At 43.6% G+C, this 20,773-nt stretch overlaps 1 protein-coding gene across 1 annotated transcript in view; it reads left to right on the top strand.

The window, feature by feature from the left end:
* LOC124619443 (NACHT domain- and WD repeat-containing protein 1) overlaps positions 1-20,773 on the top strand; it is a 578,477-nt gene that overhangs the window by 58,556 nt on the left and 499,148 nt on the right. The window lies entirely within an intron of this gene.

The raw sequence follows: 20,773 nt of genomic DNA, 5'->3' as shown, positions 1-20,773 counted from the left end.
TAGTTTGGCCCCCCTAAGGCTCTTATTAGCGATTTTGCTTGGACGTTTGATTCCGAAAAGTTTAAGCAGTTTTGTTTTCATAACGCTGTTAAGCACGTAACCAACACGCCATATTATATTCAGGCATCTCCACGAGAGGGTGAATCGCAGCCTTCAGAGTTAGAGGGATACCACGTTGATTGGCTCAGTTTCGCATTTAACACAGCGCAGCACGAAGCTTCCAAGGCAGTTCCTACCTCTCTCTTGTTTGAGTGTCCCATCAATTCCCGATCCAACTTGTGGGATATCAACAACCTCATGCCTTCGTCTGTTACTCCTGAAAATTTTAGGGGAAATTCGGAACGGGCCAGGAATAACATTAGGTTAGCCCACCGCCGCCATACATAGCGCTATAACAAGAACAGACGCCCCTTTCAAAGAAAGCTGTGCCGGTCGGGTGAGGGGTGGTGCCAAGGTCGGGATGCTCACTCCTAGATTCATAGGCCAATGCTCTATCATCAAGTTCTGGGTCCTGTTAACTAGCTTGTCAGGCATCTGGCCACAGGTAAGGTGCTCTGGGTGCACCTTAATCAGCTTAAGCCCGTTAATTAACCTTCCTCTTCTTTCATAGGCTGGACTGGGGTCCATTGGTTTAACGGGGGGGGGGGGGTGAGGTTGAGCCATGGCGGGGTTTCAGGCGACGCCTTTCGAATTCCTTGCGCCACTAGCTCGATCTGTCGTGTGTTGTCCCTCTGGTTTGATGTCACTAAGATCTCTGCTCGAGTTTGTTGATGTGGACGGGGCGTGTTGTGGCGTGGCGAGTCGGTGAGTAGCAAGGGAGCGAGGTGGACGGAGTGAGAGGTCCGCCCGGCAAGTAGGGCGAGCACTTGAGCAAGTGTCTTCGGCACGGAGGCCGGCAAGTAGTTGCTGGGCATATTTGTAGGCCGATTTGAATCCGTGCCGTCTTCGTGCGTAGCCTGGCCAGCCAGCTCTGGGACATGGCACACCAATGAGAGAGTTGAAGTCAGTTTCGCTGTGCTGAATTGTGGGCCATCTTTGGAACCGGCAAGCTTCAGCTTCGATTTGTGAACTTCAGTTAAGTTTTTGATTTTGAGGTCTTCACTGTTATTTTCTTATTGATACCTATAGGTCTGTTGCTATGTTGCTATCATTGCGATTTCTTAGCTGATCTCTCGTGGTCGTGCGGTAGCGTTCTCGCTTCCCACGCCCGGGTTCCCGGGTTCGATTCCCGGCGGGGTCAGGGATTTTCTCTGCCTCGTGATGGCTGGGTGTTGTGTGCTGTCCTTAGGTTAGTTAGGTTTAAGTAGTTCTAAGTTCTAGGGGACTTATGACCACAGCAGTTGAGTCCCATAGTGCTCAGAGCCATTTGAACCATTTTTTTCTTAGCTGATCTGTTTCACCATCAGTTGGTTCCTTGAATTGTGGCTGTTGTTTTCTTTTCCTGAGTCGATACTGACTTGGTTGTTTGTTAAAGGATACCTTAAACTGCGTGAGCCAATGGTGTTTCCTTATCCGGAGTGACAACGTGTTTCTTCCATGCTGTGGAAGGACCCATATGCCCGCCCCCCCCCCCCCCCCCCCCCGCACGCACACACACACACACACACACACACACACACACACACACACATCCCTGTTATCATTGAAGGGCTGTGAAGGGCTGACTCCTTTGCGTATGGCAATTTCACTTAACTGAATTTAATTAAGTTAACAGCTATTTCATAATTTGGATTAGCTGAAACTCTTATTAATCAAGGCCTACCTGTTTTTATTGTCCTATTATTGAGACCTGGTATCTTACTCAATCTGTGTTGTAATTATCTAAAATTGTGACTGCCAAAGGCCTACCTGTTTCAGAGGTACTTTGTGTCAATAAGGTAGTAAATGGGAATGACACATGGCTGTGCATGAGCCGTAACCTTTCGCCTTACATCTCTTTATCCATAATTGTGGGTTTCACTGAGCACATTAGTTGTCGGAATGTGTGTCTAAGCTGGAAAAAACGACGAACATATTTGCCTACCGTTACGCATGTTGCAGTTGTTTACATTTTGAATCCTTTACATTGTTTCATCCTGTTTTCTGGCAAAATAAACGCAACTTCGCACATTTTCTGTATGTTGCTTTCATTTCGGACGCCATTGTAGTTGCGAGGACACTCATCCAAATATATTGTAATTGATACTTGTTTTGTAAATAAAACTGCCTTTTCGTGCTGCTAGTTCCTTTATTTATCCCATACGCGTTTCGCCTTCTCCTGTTCTAAGGCATCATCAATGGGATCGATAACGATACAGTTTTGTTAGTTATAGATTATCAAACAGTTCACTTCGCGATTTTTTGTAAGTAAATTAATTACTTACGATTTGCTGATCTGCGTTTCCTCACATCTGGTCTGGAGGTCACACTACCATTTTTATCACTACCACACAATCACATATTTGTGTTCTCGCCTTTCCCACGCTGTTCACCATGTTTCTCATTCTTTTTTGTGGTGGACTATTTTTCTTTTGTCACTTGATACAACTATTTCGTCGTACATTACTTTTCATAGCGTAAATATTGCGACTCCATTACGTGCTTCATCTTCTTTGGAATGTTTTCCTATTTGTTGCCAACCTAACGAAGTATATGTTCGAGACTAACTTCTATTTATGATATTTATACTGTGTGTGTGTGTGTGTGTGTGTGTGTGTGTGTGTGTGTGTGTGTGTGTGTGTGTGTGTGTGTGTGAATGAGTGGGGGAGAGAGGGGGATAGAGCCGACGAGTTTTTTTGTACTAGCTGTTGGTGAGTGGTTGAAAACTTTCGTGACAGCTGATTTGATTTTTCGTTTCAATATTCTGTGGAGGGGTTTATGGATGAGTGAGTGTAAAGCTGTTGGGTTGTATTATTACCACATTGGACAGTATTAATACTTTTTGCGAACGTTATTCTATTCTTTATCTATTAGTGTAAATAATGAATTGTTTGGCATGTGAACTTGGTTATTCAACAGGATTTTCCCCTCTGCTTTGGTTTTCTGTATGTGGTAATTTTCTTGCATGGTCAGGAGGTGTTTTTTATTTTTGATTCTAATTATTTTCATGTCATCTTCTCTAGTGGTTGGTTTGTGGTCATTTTCTCTTAGGTGTTCTGCAAATGTGGCCAGAGTGGCCGAGCGGTTCTAAGCGCTTCACTCTGGAACCGCGCGACCGCTACGGTCGCAGGTTCGAATCCTGCCCCGGGCATGGATGTGTGTGATGTCCTTAGGTGAATTAGGTTGAAGTAGTTCTAAGTTATAGGGGACTGATGACCTCAAATGTTAAGTCCCATAGTGCTCAGAGCCATTTTTTTGTCCCACATTTCCAGGCTCTCATGTGTTCCTTGTATCTGACATCAACTCTTGCTGCGGAGGATGGCCACACAAACAAACTTGTTATTGTAACTGAATTTCGTTTTGTTAATAAAGTTATTCTTTTAAAAGTATTTTCGATCACTACCTTTAAAGGATACGTTAAATAATAACACGTCTCCTAACGTTGGTAAAGAAGGAACGGACGAGAATAGCGCGAGGTGACAGAGAGGATGTGAGTGGGTGAAGATCCTGTGAGGAAACGGGTAATTAGGTGAGCAGACGGGGATTGCTACTGCGAAATCGGAGCATTTCATCCCCGGCTGAGGCGGCGGCAGGCCTTGATGGCGACCGAGATTAGGTGGCGGCTGCGCCGTCGGCAAATTGGCGCCCGGATGAGGAGGCGCTGGGCGCTGAGCTCGCAGGGGAAGGCCGGGCCGCGTAGGGGCGCAGCCACCCAATTAGGCCCTGCTCTGCTCTACCCTGCTCTCCGCCCCTTCCACTCTTCTCAACCTGTCTTTTTCCCTCCTCTTCTCTCCTATCCCCCCCGGATGCATCCTCCAAAGAGCCTCGCTCGTGCAGTGTTACACTTTCATCCAAAACGTTTCCTAACGTAATCAAATCAAACTATATGGTTCCAGAGACCTTTCCAAGTCTGTAAGATCTACGAGGTATTATGCTGACTGAAGCGATGAATGAAAATTTGTACCAAGACTGGAGTTCGAACACAGGTCTCCAGCTCACTAGCCAGATACGCTAACCACTACACCACCTGGCAGAGTAGCTTTGCACTACTGCACGGACTACCCTAGCATGTCTCCCGCCTCAGTTCAAATTCCCGCTCACGCCTCAGACCACTTGGCATCCCCCCCAAACTCAATAGTATTGCAGAGACTCTCCAGCTGTATTCCAATGGCATGTCAGCATTAAAAGAAGCGTGGAATCTTGCCTGCACCCTGGCATATATGCTTTAATCAACCTAAAACTATGTAGTTGCAGAGACCATTTCAGGTCTATCTATGATGTATACAAGGTGGTCCATTGATCGTGACTGGGCCAAATATCTCACGAAATAAGCGTCAAACGAAAAAACTACAAAGAACGAAACTCGTCTAGCTTGAAGGGGGAAACCAGATGGCGCTATGGTTGGCCTGTTAGATGGCGCTGCCATAGGTCAAACGGATATCAACTGCGTTTTTTTTAAATAGGAACCCCCATTTTTATTGCATATTCGTGTAGTACGTAAAGAAATATGAATGCTGAATATTGTCTTGATGTATGGCTATTGTGATCAAAATGCCCAACGGGCATGTGCTATGTATGCTGCTCGGTATCCTGGACGACATCATCCAAGTGTCCGGACCGTTCGCCGGATTGTTAAGTTATTTAAGGAAACAGGAAGTGTTCAGCCACATGTGAAACGTCAACCATGACCTGTAACAGATGATGATGCCCAAGTAGGTGTTTTACCTGCTGACGCGGCTAATCCGCACATCAGTTGCAGACTTACTGCGCGAGAATCGGGAATCTCAAAAACGTCGGTTTAGAGATTGCTACATCAACATCGATTGCACCCGTACAATATTTCTATCCACCAGGAACTGCATGACGACGACTTTGAACGTCTTGTACAGTTCAGCCACTGGGCACAAGAGAAATTACGGGACTATGACACATTTTTTGCACGCGTTCTATTTAGCGACGAAGCGTCATTCACCAACAGCGGTAACGTAAACCGGCTTAATGTGCACTATTGGGCAACGGAAAATCCACGATGGCTGCGACAAGTGGAACATCAGCGACCTTGGCGGGTTAATGTATGGTGCTCCATTATGGGAGGAAGGATAATTGCCCCCATTTTATCGATGGCAATCTAAATGGTGCAGTGTATGCTGATTTCCTACGTAATGTTCTACCGATGTTACTACAAGGTGTTTCACTGCATGACAGAATGGCGATGTACTTCCAACATGATGGATGTCCGGTACATAGCTCGCGCGCGGTTGAAGCGGTATTGAATAGCATATTTCATGACAGGTGGATTGGTCGTCGAAGCACCATACCATGCCCCGCATTATCGATGGACCACCCTGTATATGCAGACTGAGGCACTGAATGAACATTTGTACCAAGGTTACGATTCGAGCCCGTGTCTTCTACACTATAGCTTTGTTTGATTAAAGCACCTATGCCTGAGTTTCGTTCGATGGTGAGGTGCTATTCCAGTACAGTTGAGATCCTCTGGAATTCTATTCGAGTTTAGGGGGGATTCCAGTTGGGCTGAGGTGTGAATGGAAATTTGGACTGAGGAGGGAGGCATTTTATGGTAGTCCATTCAATTACACAAAGCCAGTGTGCCATGGTGCCGTAGTGGTTAGTGCATCTGTCTACTGAGCAGGAGATCCAGATTCGTATCCCGTCCTTGGTACAAATTTTCAATCGATGTGTCGGTCTGCATAATGTGACTCACATGGAAGACAGGGCCAACATGGCGTGACGATCCACCGAATTCGACAAGATTCGTCTTCTGCTTGGGGCCACACCAAAGAAATCCCCGTTAATAAGGTTTTACTACTGTGGTTCCGTTTCTCAAAAATAAAATCCAGGTAAAAAGCTATGACACAGGATCCGTTTCGGAACAGGCGGAATCGTCATAACATACGAAAGAAGGAATTTATTTACTAACCAGCTGAGAAACCGGCATTAATATTGGCAATTTTCTGTCAGAAACGAAAACAAAAAATCAACTCTGTCTGTAATGTAATACGGAAAACACTTTTGAATAGTCGTACAAGGAAATATGCGTGTTCTATAGAGGTATAAGTATAATATTCCGGACAGTTTCTGTACACTGGGCGCAGCTGCTTCTTGTGTCTACAAAGCGATTTTGTAAACGTCTGTATGGTAACGGCTCTTCATAGCTCTATACTCGTAGGCGACGAGTGTTTTCGCCTACAGCCGTTTGCTCTTCTTAGTTGAGAACTGTCAAAAGCGCCATTAGGTGTCACGAATTGTGAGAGAGTTTTAGCACAAAAGAAAAATGTATTACAACTTCATGCATGAACGCCGGCCGCGGTGGCCGAGCGGTTCTAGGCGCTTCAGTCCGGAACCGCGCGACTACTACGGTCGCAGGTTCGAATCCTGCCTCGGGCATGGATGTGTGTGATGTCCTTAGGTTAGTTAGGTTTAAGTAGTTCTAAGTTCTAGGGGACTGATGACCTCAGCTGTTAAGTCCCATAGTACTCAGAGCCATTTGAACCATTTGAGCCATTTCATGCATTATGGTGAATTTTTTCAGCATCTTTGTGTTCATGACGTCATCTCTCTTGAATGGTGTGTCGTACAATGATCTACTCGTATGTATGTAGGTATATTCAGCGGCACATGTGGACACTGTCTGTGAAAATGTTGCGTATGGAGTTGCTAGTAAAGAAGTAATAAATTTAAATGTCAAGCATGATGTAGCAGTTTTCCACGCATCTCGGGGTTTGACGTCATATCTATTGAACTGTGGTAGCTACGTACTTCTTACTCGCACAGCGGTTTGTGCTTGACAGAAAGAGGCATGTGTACCAAGTTTTGTTAAAATCGATCAAGTGATTTAACAGGAGCTGTGGAACATACATACATATACACACACACACACACACACACACACACACACACACACACACACACACACACACACACATTTTTATAATATGTACAGATACCTAGAATTACTGTATTCAGTTACGTGATATTGACCTTATTCTTGAACTACGCATCTGAGAGAACAAGTTCCCAGTTTTAAATTCATTGCACCGGGACAACGTTTGCGTCATCCGGTGTGGCCGAACGGTTCTAGGCGCTTCAGTCTGGAACCGCGTGACCGCTCCGGTCGCAGGTTCGAATCCTGCCTCGGGCATGGATGTGTGTGATGTCCTTAGGTTAGTTAGGTTTAAGTAGTTCTAAGTTCTAGCGGACTGATGACCTCAGGTGCTATTCCCGTAGTGCTCAGAACCATTTGAACCATTTGCGACAGCATTTATAGTCAGTGTCGACTGTCTTACGAACCATCTGTAACGGTGTCGTGTTTGTCTTGACTGCTACGCTATTTATCTGAAGACTGGTATGGTCCCGACGGTCATAGCCAGTACAGAACAAGCTGAGGCACCAGAAATCGGGATATGGCCTCTGCTATCGTTGTGCAGTTCCGCCAGCAAATTCTGCTCCCACGCCCACGGGCGTGAAACCCCCGTAGCTCGTGGGCAGTGCATTCTCTCGTTAGGAGTGTAGCACACAGGAGAGGGTGAAAGACGAGTTTCCGGCGCTCTCTGACTGGTTTGTTGCCGTCCGCCACGAGTTCAGTGAAGTCGAGTCTTCCGCCTACCTTCACTGTTACTGCAGTGAGTACCTGTTCAGAAAGAAGGTGAATATTACTGTTTTTCATGTCAATTTATTGTCCTAGGATTCTGGTTAATGTTTTTGCAGCTTAGTCTATTCGCTCCTCAGAAGACAACAGCGGCTTGAGCACTTTATGGTGCTAGTCGTATGGCGTGTGCTCAGTCATCGCAGATGCGAAAGTTACTACACTACTGGCCATTACAATTGTTACACCAAGAACAAATGCAGATGATAAACGAGTATAAATTGGACAAATATATTATACTAGAACTAACATGTGATTACATTTTCACGCAATTTGAGAAATCAGTACCCATAACAACCACCCCTGCCCGTAATAACGGCCTTTATACGACTGGGCATTGAGTCAAACAGAGCTTGGATGGCGTGTACAGGTACAGCTGCGCATGCAGCTTCAACACGATACCACAGTTAATCAAGAACAGTGACTGCCGTATTGTGACGAGCCAGTTGCTCGGCCACCATTGACCAGACGTTTTCAATTGGTGAGAGATCTGGAGACTGTGCTGGCCAGGGCAGCAGTCGAACATTTTCTCTATCCAGAAAGGCCCGTTCAGGACCTGCAACATGCGGTCGTGCATTATCCTGCTGAAATGTAGGGTTTCGGAGGGATGGAATGAAGGGTAGAGCCACGGGTCGTAACACATCTGAATTGTAACGTCCACTGTTCAAGTGCCGTCAATGCAAACAAGGGGTGACCGACACGTGGAACCCATACCATCACGCCGGGTGATACGCCAGTATGGCGACGACGCATACACGCTTCCAATATGCTTTCACAGCGATGTCACCATACACGGTTGCGACCATCATGATGCTGCAAACAGGACCTGGATTCATCCGACAAAATGAAGTTTTGCCATTCGTACACCCAGGTTCGTCGTTGAGTACACCATCGAAGGCGCTCCTGTCTGTGATGCAGCGTCAAGGGTAACCGCAGTCATGGTCTCCATGCTGCTGCAAACATCGTCGAACTGTTCGTGCAGATGGTTGTTGTCTTGCAAACGTCCCCGTCTGTTGACTCAGGGATCGTGACGTGGCTGCACGATCCGTTACAGCCGTGCGGATAAGATGCCTGTCATCTCGACTGCTAGTGATACGAGGCCGTTGGGATCCACCACGGCGTTTCGTATTACCCTCCTGAACCCACCGATTCCATATTCTGCTAACAGTCATTGGATCACGACCAACGCGAGCAGCAATGTCGCGATACGATAAACCGCAATCGCAATAGGCTACAATCCGACCTTTATCAAAGTCGGAACCGTGATGGTACGCATTTCTCCTCCTTACACGAGGCATTACAACAACGTTTCACCAGGCAACGCCGGTCAACTGCTGTTTGTGTATGTGAAATCGGTTGGAAACTTTCCTCATGTCAGCACGTTGTAGGTGTCGCCACCGGCGCCAACCTAGTGTGAATGCTCTGAAGTGCTAATCATTTGCATACCACAGCATATTCTTCCTGTCGGTTAAATTTCGCGTCTGTAGCACTTCATCTTCGTGGTGTAGCGATTTTAATGGCCAGTAGTGAACAAGTACCAACATGGCCCTGGGAAGTGCGTTGGGAACCTTGCTGTTCATGCTGAGCGTTAATGTCCTGGCAGACTATGTTCATGGCATACTCAGACTTTTTGTATATGACGCATTTATCTGTAATGAACTACTATCAGAAAAATTGTGCAAAGGATGTAAGCTCGCTTTAAATAATCAGAAACACATAACTGAACAATAATCGCTATTTCCGCATGAACAGATATCTGAGCAGTAATTATTATTATATTAGCAACGAGTAATAGGGCAGAGGCATTGTCTATGCTGACTCCCCTCTTTTATTGCTTATAACGACGAAAGAAACGTAAAAACTAAAACCAACTAATACAGTACAAATCTCTGGCTTGAAATCTCGTAGAGAAGAGGCGTATGTTTTTCGAACACCCAGATCCACATGTAATATTGTTATGCGAGCAACGCCGAATTAATACAAAGAAAAAAACTTGTCAGTTTCATAATTACGGGACGATTACATTATTTATTTTTATCTGATGTCTGATTATTGTGCTATATCTGTGGTGACCACGACAAGAACCTTTGTGTCAAACGATGCAGGGTAATTTTTTTCTTGGTTTTTTGCGTCATCATTCTTCTGATTGCTTTGATGCGGCCCGCTATGAATTCCTCTCCTGCGCAAACCTTTTCATCTCAGAAATAGCTCTTGCAACTTACGTCTTCAAATGTTCAAATGTGAGTGAAATCTTATGGACCTTACTGCTGAGGTCATAAGTCCCTAAGCTTACACATTACTTAACCTAAATTATCCTAAGGACAAACACACACAACCATGCCCGAGGGAGGACTCGAACTTCCGCCGGGACCAGCCGCACAGTCCATGACTGCAGCGCCGAGACCCCTCGGCTAATCCCGTGCTGCCTTACGTCTTCAATTATTGCAGTATGTATTCTAATCTCTGTCGTCCTCTCCAGTTTTTACCCTCTAGTACCATGGAAGTTACTCCCTGGTGTCTTAACACATCTCTTATGATTCTGTCCCTCCTTCTTGTCAGTCTTCTTACCTTATAAGTTTACATAATTTTCTACATTCTTATGTGTCACCACATTTCAAATGCTTCTATTCTGATCTGATTTTTCCCACACTCCACGTCTCAATTCTATACAATGCTGTACTCCAAACGTACACTCTGAAAAAAAATGTTTGATACTAGTAGACTTCTCGTAGCTAGGAAAGTCTCCTACGAAAATGCTAGACTGAATTTTATGTCCTCCTTGCTTTGTACGTCAAGCGTTTCTCTCCTCCCTAGGTCCTAGAATTTCGTAACTTAATCTACTTCGTGATAACCAGTTCTGCTATTGAGTTCCTCTCCCTCTCATTTATGCATCTCATCATTACTTTCGTCTTTCTTTGATTTACTCTGTCTATATTCTGTACTCATTAGACTGTTCATTCCGTTCAATACAAGCAGTAATACTTCTTCACTTTCAATGAGGATAGCCATGTCATAAGCGACTCCACGCTGAACAGTTCGAAGGCTGTACTCTACTCTCAAATTATGTGTCATGTAACTTGTAAGCTATATCTAGCTAGTCCGTAAACGAACATATTAACATGTTTTCTCAGCAGTACCAATAATTCGACAAATATAAATGTTCAATATTTTCCACCAAAACGAAATAGTCATGTAAAAAAAAAGAAGCAAGGTTCGTGTAAAACAAAGCACATGTGTAACCAGTTCAGCAATACTACCAAAAATTTAAAAAAATCTCTTCCTTCGTTCACATATTTCCAACACAGTGAAGCCTTGGAATGTACTTGCAGCTATGTTCCCTGTTTCCTGTTTCTTCTCTTTATCGAGTAGTCAGAATAGCTAGCAGTTGCCGCAACCTGTTGAGGCAAGGTTTTTAATGAGATTGTTGGTTCTTCGTATCCATTTTCCGGAAAAAAATTTAATAAAGTCAAAGAAAGCTTCTGATATAAAGCTTTTTATTGCCTTGAATGCGTGTATGCACACTGGATTACTAGTTTCAACAGGCTGTAAGTTGGCTTCCTCCTCCGCCAACTCAAATATTTTAGACTTTCGTTACCAGAATGTAGACTGTGGTACCTGAATGGTGTTGCGTGCGGCGCAACAGAGGGTGTGGACCGGTTGAAATCGAAACGGACTCAGCTTCATTTCATGACCTGTGCTCTGTGCATCTGAAGATGGCAGCTTGGTCATGTAGAAACTAGGAATTCAGTGCACATACACACGATCAGAGCAGTAGAAAACTTCTTATCAGAAGCTTTCTTTACACTGAATTAATTGACCGCTGTCCAGGCGACAGTGTCAGGTATTTATAAAAATTTAATAGCACTGCATGTAACATACATGCCTGAATACGAAAAACTTTCTCTGAACCTCTGAGACACGAAAAATGCGGTGCTATTCTATACAATAAAGAGACAGCAATGAGCACAATCGAGTTGTGCAGGTTAGTAGGTGACAGCCAGCAGAAGCGGCCGCCCTTCGGACCAGTGATATGGAATCGCCCAGCGCCCATGACGAGAATGCCTTTCTATGTCGGTGGCACGTTTGTTCTCTCCACGTATGTTACTCTTGACAGAGAGGGCATCCTTGCTTGATTACAGTACACAGTGGACGGAAAGTTTCTCCCCTTTTTTTAATTAACAGAGCCACCGAGTTTTAAAGCTCTTTGGAGATAGTACCATTGTGCACCGAAAAATGGTGTTGGTTGTATGAACTTTCTCATTACGTGGTGAATCACACTGAACAAACTGCCACAGTTATTTGTTTGCTGCAGGCAGGTGTTTCTGTGGAGGGCACATCTTAGCAGATCATTTTCATAAATTTAACACACCTGTGCTTTGTACGTTAACAAATATCGTCATTCACAATTATTTTTTTACATATTCTTGTGTTTTCAGCTGCTGAAAGAACAGAAAAATAAAATTAACTTATCTTTAAATTTTAAATAGGAAGATAAAGAGTGTTGTAAAAGTTAAATTTTCTTCAGTTTAATGGAATTACACATTTCTTATTTAAATTGATTTTAATTTTTCCTTTATACTGCTCTGTGGTTATCTGCGTTTTACATTTTTAAGGGTGTCCTTTACAAATGGGACCAAAGCGCGAACATTTTCGTTCCCTGATTCAAGACCTGCGTGCCAGTAGAATATCTAACACCAAAATTGCTCAATTAATGGGTATTGATCTAAAATGCCTTATACTTTGGATTAATTGAGATGATGGTGATGTGAGCGACAGGAACAGGTTGGACGACCGACAGAACTCATACCAAACACTAAAAATAAGATGTATGGTAAAGAATAAAATTACGCGGTAGTCGGGCAACTGACAGACGGCTCAGATGACTTCCAGCAGACTTTATTCATAGACAATTCTGGGAAAACATGCTTACGTCCAACCACCACTACCTCCATCGTTAGAAAAAATATTGTTGATCGTCAGGCGTTTTCTGAGAGAATAATACCTGAAGGTTCTTCGTTGCCAGCCCTGAAGGAAAGAGGAAAATGAGGCACATTTTGTTTACAGACGAGTCTTCAGTAGAACTTTATCCAGAGCTCAACAAACGAAATTCTCTAATCCGTTAAACTTTCCCCAGTACACAGACAAAAAGCTTCGATTGGAGATACTGGTCGCTGGTGATGTCTGTGGCTATGCAAAACTGAACTGTACGTAGTTAATGCAGCTCATACAACCAAAGAAACAACAGCACTTCTAATGAGAATATTCCCTGTTGTTTGGGATGACTCACCTAGAAACATTCCAGAGCTAAACACTGTATGGTACCTGTGGACCAAACTACAGGATGCAATCTTCAAAGAACCTCGCCCATGCAACAGTTTACTGCACGACTTCAGGAGGAAGCGAACTCAGTCACCTCTGAAGAGACAGCAGTACTCATGGACAACTTCGGTTCACGAGTTGATGAATGTCTTCATAACCAAGGGTTCTATATAAAATACGCGAAAGTGAATAGATTGCCCAATTCATTCATTCAAATGCAGAGATATATTTTTGTAAAAGAAGTCTGTGTAGCAAAACTATTCTAAAAAAACTTGAGAGAAATTTTCCATCCATTTTTGCGATACCCCATAACTCAAACAGTACGCGCAGCCCTGAAAATTCGAGATCTTGCTCGGACTCTCCGTATCAGCAACGTTACACATTTTTTCGACATTATTGCTACACCTTCTACTTCCTAACAGATGGACTGGAGCCCTCTGTTGGTGCGTAATTTAGGAAATACAAAGTGAGATACTGTAGTGTCCTTTGTCGTAGGATGCTAATGTTTCTCCCGGCGGCCAGTGCCTTTAGTTCTGACTGGTGGCTTCCCTGTATATCAGAATGCCTCGAAAACGCCAACCTCCGACACAAGCCTCTGCGGACCGCTAGTGGCCCAAGTTAGTAATAGCCATCTGCAGTCCCGTGTGACCTCTCCACAGTCCGCCGACGTCTGCGGAAAGTTCACACATTTCTCGCCGTCAGTTTACTCCGGCAGAGAGATCCTTATTGTGCCAAGTTCCCCACGGCTGTTACTCTTCAGGGCATTGTGGTGCGGTGATTCTTCCCGCAACTTCCTGAACTCACAGAGGAGTTTCATGTCTGAAGGACATCATATTACGGAGTTAATGTTTCGTTAAACAATTGGTCACTTATTTTCCATTACAAGTGGACAACACAGAAATTTTTATTCTTACTCTCCCATCCAATACGCCTTGGATGTAGAGAAGAATTGTTCCTACAGCATAAATGAAAACTGTTATACCATTCGGCCGTGTACGTTCCGGACAAGAGACTTGGAAGATAGTCGAAAGGTTTGAAGATATTTCTTTTCTGGGACAGCACGCCGAAACTTAATGGCTCAAACTACTCACACTGTCCGTCTAAAAATTAGAGAGATTAGAATTTTTCCTTAGGGGAAGGTCCGGAACGGGGTGCACTCAGCGTCGTGATGCCAGTTGAGGTGTTCGACCGTGTAGTAGCGGTCCCACATAACGAAAACAGACGACGACCAGAGAGCGGTGTGCTCACCCTACTTCCCTTCCAATCGCACCCAGTGATTCCTAGGCAAAGGATGACACGGCGATCTATCGGTAAACTTGGTCCCGCAGGGCCTGTGGAACGAAGTTTGGTAGTAGAGTTATGGCAGATGTTTGTGGTACCCTTTCTCCTGACGGCAGAAAGTGCTTTGGTGGCACTATGATCTTGCTACTATTTGATCAAGTTTCACTTACGTTACGCCACCAAAATTTGCTTCAAAGGGTCCTTCCCATGCCTGAGAAAAAGTATATAGTACGATAAAAAGAGTCGACGTCATAATGCAGCAGCTACAATCGTTAAAAAACGTTTTTGTATGTTACAAAATTCGTCCGCTGTCATTCAGTTAAAACAGCACCTGTATTTATTTACTCGTTTTTAACATATTTCGAGAGACTTTGGCTGCCATAGCTGTGTCAGCTTGCACATATCTTCAGGAAGGTACGAGTTGTATACTGAATGGTAGGCTATAGGAAACGTTTTATCATCCTTTCTACGTTCACTGCCGCACTAGTTCGCAAAAAACGTAAATACTGCACAACTTCCTGTATCCTCGTGACAATAGCGTGGTCCTGTGTTTATCGTCTTCAAAATATTCTCCCCTGACAGACCTTTCACAAAATCTTGAAAGAAATCTTGTTTCCGTCCCGTCTAGAGTCAGATGAAGTATTGGATTCGTACGTGTATCGATTGTTTCCTTCCCTTTTTCCGAAATGAGTTAAACATTCCTTTCAGTGTTCTTGTTTAATCATGAAGTAATTTATGATGGTATGATTAGTATTTCTTTGCAGATCTATCTGTGTACGTAAGATAAAAGAAAGAATGCTAGATTTTCACATCCTGTAAATACCGAGGATTTCATCAAACATACACAAAGCACTGGGTACCTGTTGGAGGAATTGTCTTAGCATCCGATTGAAGATGGAGAAAGTTCTGGAAAACGTTCTCAAAATGATAACATAGGATCTGAATAAAGTCCAACTTCTTATCCACCAGGCTACTTCGCTTGGTCGGTATGAGTAGAGGGATTATAGTGGCGTCCTTTAGGTAACCTGAGAATACAATAAAAGTAAAACGATCCAAGAAAGGATTAGAAATTTCAGAACTTGGGGGAGATTTTGAAAGACACTTCGAAGCTAGTGCGCCAGTTGCGCACTGTCCTAAAACACAGCACGTTTCGACAAACTAGCTGAAGTTGTACGACACACACAATTTCGACGAACTTCGTTCTATAATCTGCTGCAGCTGTTCAGGTACATACAGAAATCTACAGAATTACCGTGAAAATAGTAAAAATATTATGAACCGCTGAATATGCCTATAGTATGTAGCATCGTGTTGACAATGGACCTAGACTATGATAGTTGTTGCATATGACGCTTTTTCGTTTTGTTTGTATAGATTTTTATAGAATATGCCTCATACATATCTTAAATTCATACACCGTTTAGCTTGTTAGAATCCCCTCATGTAGTAAACGAAGCTTTACACAGAGTCGCAATGCGATAATTCTTAGATAAACAGATTTGAAATTGTTATAAGGCGCTACCCAGCAATCAATGTAATTAATGGCTATAAATATTATATTTGAATGCAACGGAGGAATAATATTCGTAGCTTAGTTGAAATTAAGTTCTTGCTCTATTAGACCCTCTATTGCATTAAACGATCAGTTAATACTGCAGAAATGACTTAATAATCAGTGCTTTCGACACAAGGAAATAGCTTAGTTTGACATTATCGGATCAGCTGTTTATGTTCACAATATCTTATCGATTTCACAGTTGTATTATTCTATCTTTAGACATCCAGATGACTGTGCGATCTACTTTACAATACAGCTAGCAAATCAAGTTGCATGCATATCACACACCTCTGAAATCGATATCATTTTTACATACAAGCAACAAATGTAAAGCGAGTTGAATGAACCGCGTAAATAAATATATATATATGTATAATTTCAGCTTTATTACGGTAAAAGGTGAGATAATCAGTGGTTAGTGACATATGTTGATACTGGTCCAAATGGCTGATAAGGTACCAATATTTGTAAAAAAAAGTGAAGCACAGTAAATACTTTCTTTCGAAAATGTAGCTCGCATATCGCTGCCTGTCTAGAAATAAATATTTGAATTTGCGGTCAATAGAGACTGACAGATAACTCAGGAAAATTTTAGTAATAACTTATGTTAGTGTGAGAAATTTTGTATTTTTCTTTTATCAGCTGAAAATAAGGCTGTGAAAAGGTCTATTAAGTTATTGACTGATTCCTCAGTTTGCCCTACTGCTACGAATATGAAGACGTCATGAGCATCTAGACCGAATGTGACACCTTGAGGTTAGCCATGTTAAATCCCATGGTGCTTAGATCTATTTGAACCATTTGAGAACCTAAAAACCATATCCAATGTAGCCGGTTCACCAGCCCTCATCGTTAATATGCGATTCGGATTCCATCAGGGCCGGTTGGCCTCCCCGTCCCCCGGAAGCTTGGGCATTGCCAGTTTTCTGTTAGCAAGAAGCCAATTTTAAAAAATCTTTATCAATTGTGCCCTCCTAGGGGCAAAGAAGTTATTTAAACAACGAAACCAAGATTAAAGCATGAATAAAACGTAAAGGCCGCCCTTCCGGTGGAACAAACATTAGACACTACACTCGCGGATCCTTCTAATCCGCCACTGGCGCCGGGCACAGTCTTCAGAAACAAAATATCCATATGGTTCTGTCATTTGATCCGGTCCATAAAATTGACATGCACATAAGGTTAACTTCTCATACCCGGCACACCCCAAGGGCGAGGAGGATCCAAGAAGACACTGCTCAGATAATTATCAAATCATTGGCGGTAGCTCGGGTAGCGTCAGAGACGAGTGAATCACTCCAATAGAAAGTTCCAAAAGTAAAGAAAGTTCTTGTCACCATCTCGGTGAAGATACAATACGGTCAAATCTATCATCCATAGCACTGCATATAAGTACATAGATAAAACGTCATATCCGTGATAAGAACGGATGTCGGAGTCACTGTAGTTGCAGTCGTGGGCTGAACGAGGGCCAGCGTAAATCTCATCAGCCTCCACAGGAGACCCACATTCCAGACAGTGTTCTTTCCGCATCAGGTAGATGGCACTGGAGACTTCATGGAGTATGTACTGAAACGCCTGCTTAAATCCGCACGACAGAACAGGTAGTTGGCATTGTGGAAAGGGGCCAAAAATGAGCGGCTGTCAGTTACACTCGAACACATATAACTTTATTTAGTTGCCCAAACATTACAGCGCAAATTTCCGAGCTTAACTATCGACTGAATACGTCAATATTATGGCTTAAGGGCACAATCTCTCTTAATTTTAAAACGACTGAAGGCCCATAATTTGAAAACACAACAATAATAAATTTTCTAAAGGCAGAAGGCCCAAGCTTTATCCTTAAATAATTTTTAAAAAGTGATCTGATGCCCAAACAATCTACGACTTAACAATAAGGAATTTTACTTTTAAAACGGCTGAAGGCTCATGATTCAAAACACAACTACAGTAAAATTTTACAAGTCAGAAAGCCCAAGGCTTAATCCTTAAATTTTTTTTTTAATGAGGCTGAGGACCCAAATAATCTAAGATTTAACAAGTAAGGAATTTTAATTTTAAGACGGCTGAAGGCCCATGATTGGAAAACACCACTACAATAAATTTTCAAAAGGCAGAAGGCCCAAAGCTTCATCCAGAAAAAAAATTTCTAAATGAAGCTGAAGCCCAAACAATGCAAGACTTGACAAGTAAGGAACTTTCAATTTTAAAACGGCTTAAGTCCCATTATTTAAAACCCAATAAAAAGCATACAAATTCAAACTATCGGCTACGAACCATTAAAATACGCAATCAAACATCAATGAGAAAAGGCAGCCAGTGGCGGTCAGAAGTTTCCTGGGATTGGTCTGCACTTGAAATATTAACGTTCGCTTAGGGGAGACAGGTAGTCTGCCCAACTATATCCGATCCGACCGCAACCCAACCAAGAAACAGTCAACGGACCCACCGACAAAACGACTTGCTTTCCACCCAACCATTACTCAAGAAACTCCAATGCCAAAACGTAAAAGGCGTAGCCGCCCACAACCAAGTATGCATAAGCTGTCAAAACTACACACATGTGTTGGACAGTCACAAGGCAGAAAATTCCGCTGGTGCACTTGGACTTCAAATAACCAAAATACAGTTAAACTCCACCGGATGGTGGCCAAACTTTCACCAACTCGAACATTCGCTGTTACTCATGGGGATACCCCCCCCCCCCCCCCCCCCAAAAGCGAACCATGCAACCATGAAAACCAACGGCACAATGTTAACAGACTGGCTACGGTAATTACATCACCACCCAACTTTGATGTCCTGGGTCAGTGAGCCACGAACCTCTTAGCAATCAGAACAGCTCCCACACACTCCGACACTGTGTAGAGACCGCCAGCAGGCCCGGCCCACTGCGCCGCGCGGAGATTTCCTGGCTGATCCACGCCAGCTGACTGGCTGCCGCACACCGGCTAGCCGGCAACTATAAGCACCAGACCAAAGGTAGTACGAGGTGCGAATATCGATACACACCGCTGCTGCCACACGTAGAAAGAGGAAGAACCACGGCATAACCGCAATAACCGCGGGAAACCAAATGCAGAGTCCGCCCCGGTAGCTGAGTGGACAGCGTGACACTGTCAATCCTAAGGGCCCGGGTTCGATTCCCGGCTGGGTCGGAGATTTTCTCCACTCGGGGACTGGGTGTTGTGTAGTCCTAATCACCATCATTTCATCCCCATTGACGCGCAGGTCGCCGAAGTGGCGTCAAATCGAAAGACCTGCACCAGGCGAACGGTCTACCCGACGGGAGGCCCTAGCCACACGACATTTCCATTTACCAAATGCAGAGTAACAGTCAAGGTTTAAACCAACGCACAAGCCGGGGCCAGCACAGCTCATCTGCCTTACGTATGGAATGGAATCTCTGGCGATTCATATATTAGTGGTTTACCACCAAATACCAGGCTGCTCGGGCGTCCTAACTGAGGAAAGCACCGCTCACTGGACACCAGACCACCGACCAAGTAACCAAGGGTAGAAGGCTTTCTCTCGGATTTCGGGGATGACCTCGCACCATCCAACAATAAACATCATGGGGCCTGCGCAAACGCTCACTCGGCGGGGCAGCTTTGATGTAACTGAAGTCCACAAAAAACCACTTAGGGGCAGATGTAGGAATAAATTGAGATAAATTCTGATTTTTTCTTAATTACGTAATTTATCAGACTGATTCTTTAAGAATAAACTCACATAGTTTCACAATCGAATTCTGGCTAGAAATCTGTTTTTAAAAAGATTTCAACGTCTGCTCCTGTCACTCCCCCTCTTTCTATGCTGTGATCCACACTTTCTTCACGATAGAAATTTTTGTGTGCTAATTTTTCGTTCACACAATCGAAACAAAACTGCAGATGAGTCTATAAGGCTGTGAGGAAGATTATCTTTGCTGGTTCCTTTGCTTACAAAGCATTTTTTAATAGTACGTGCTACAAGCTTATTTCATTTTTTAGTTTTGCATATATCAACGTGTTTTGCTCGAAATCGGTCCTAGCAGTGGATGCATATTCAAAATAGTGATGAAATATCGAATTTCACTTGTGAAAGGTACAGGAAATTTGATCAACCGTGTTGCAAATGCTGTTCCTAAGTGTAAAGAACAATGTTCGACAAAGCCACTGAGTTCATTGAAGAAGGAATTGATGACGCTATGTACACTGCCAAAGACGAGTTTTCCAGTGGACTTTGGTTAACTGACTTAGAAATACTTGCCCATATGATTAATATTTCACTTGCATGTAGTAATTGGTGGTCAAAGGGCCTTCGACTGTATGATGGAAGTGGCAGAATGGGCATTGTAACTAGTACACATATTTTGTGTACAGTTTGTAAATATGACGCTCAGCTCAAGAATTCTGCTCTCCATATCATGATGTGTGAAGCGAATACAAGACAGTGTTACGCCATGATATGCTTAGGTGTAGACAGAGAAGGCATAAATTTGGCTTGTGGCTCGATGAGCGTGCCTTCACCTGTGACTGGATTCAGTGATTACAACAGCACACTCCTCAGTACTCTTGAAATGGAGTGCAAGGATGACATGAAAGCAGCTGTTGAGAGAGCTGTAGAAAAATATGGTTCAAATGGCTCTGAGCACTATGGGACTTAACATCTGACGTCATCAGTCCCCTAGAACTTAGAACTACTTAAACCTAACTAACCCAAAGACATCACACACATCCATGCCCAAGGGAGGATTCGAACCTGCGACCGTAGTGGTCGCGCGGTTCCAGACTGTAGCGCCTTGAAACGCTCGGCCACTCCGTCGGCGGAGCTGTAGATATTAACAATGAAGTTGAAGGAGGACACTGTAGTGAAGACAGATCTGT

Source organism: Schistocerca americana, chromosome 6 (assembly GCF_021461395.2).
Source record: "Schistocerca americana isolate TAMUIC-IGC-003095 chromosome 6, iqSchAmer2.1, whole genome shotgun sequence".
In the NCBI taxonomy this organism is placed as follows: domain Eukaryota; kingdom Metazoa; phylum Arthropoda; class Insecta; order Orthoptera; family Acrididae; genus Schistocerca; species Schistocerca americana.
This window is presented reverse-complemented; position numbering and strand designations above follow the sequence as displayed.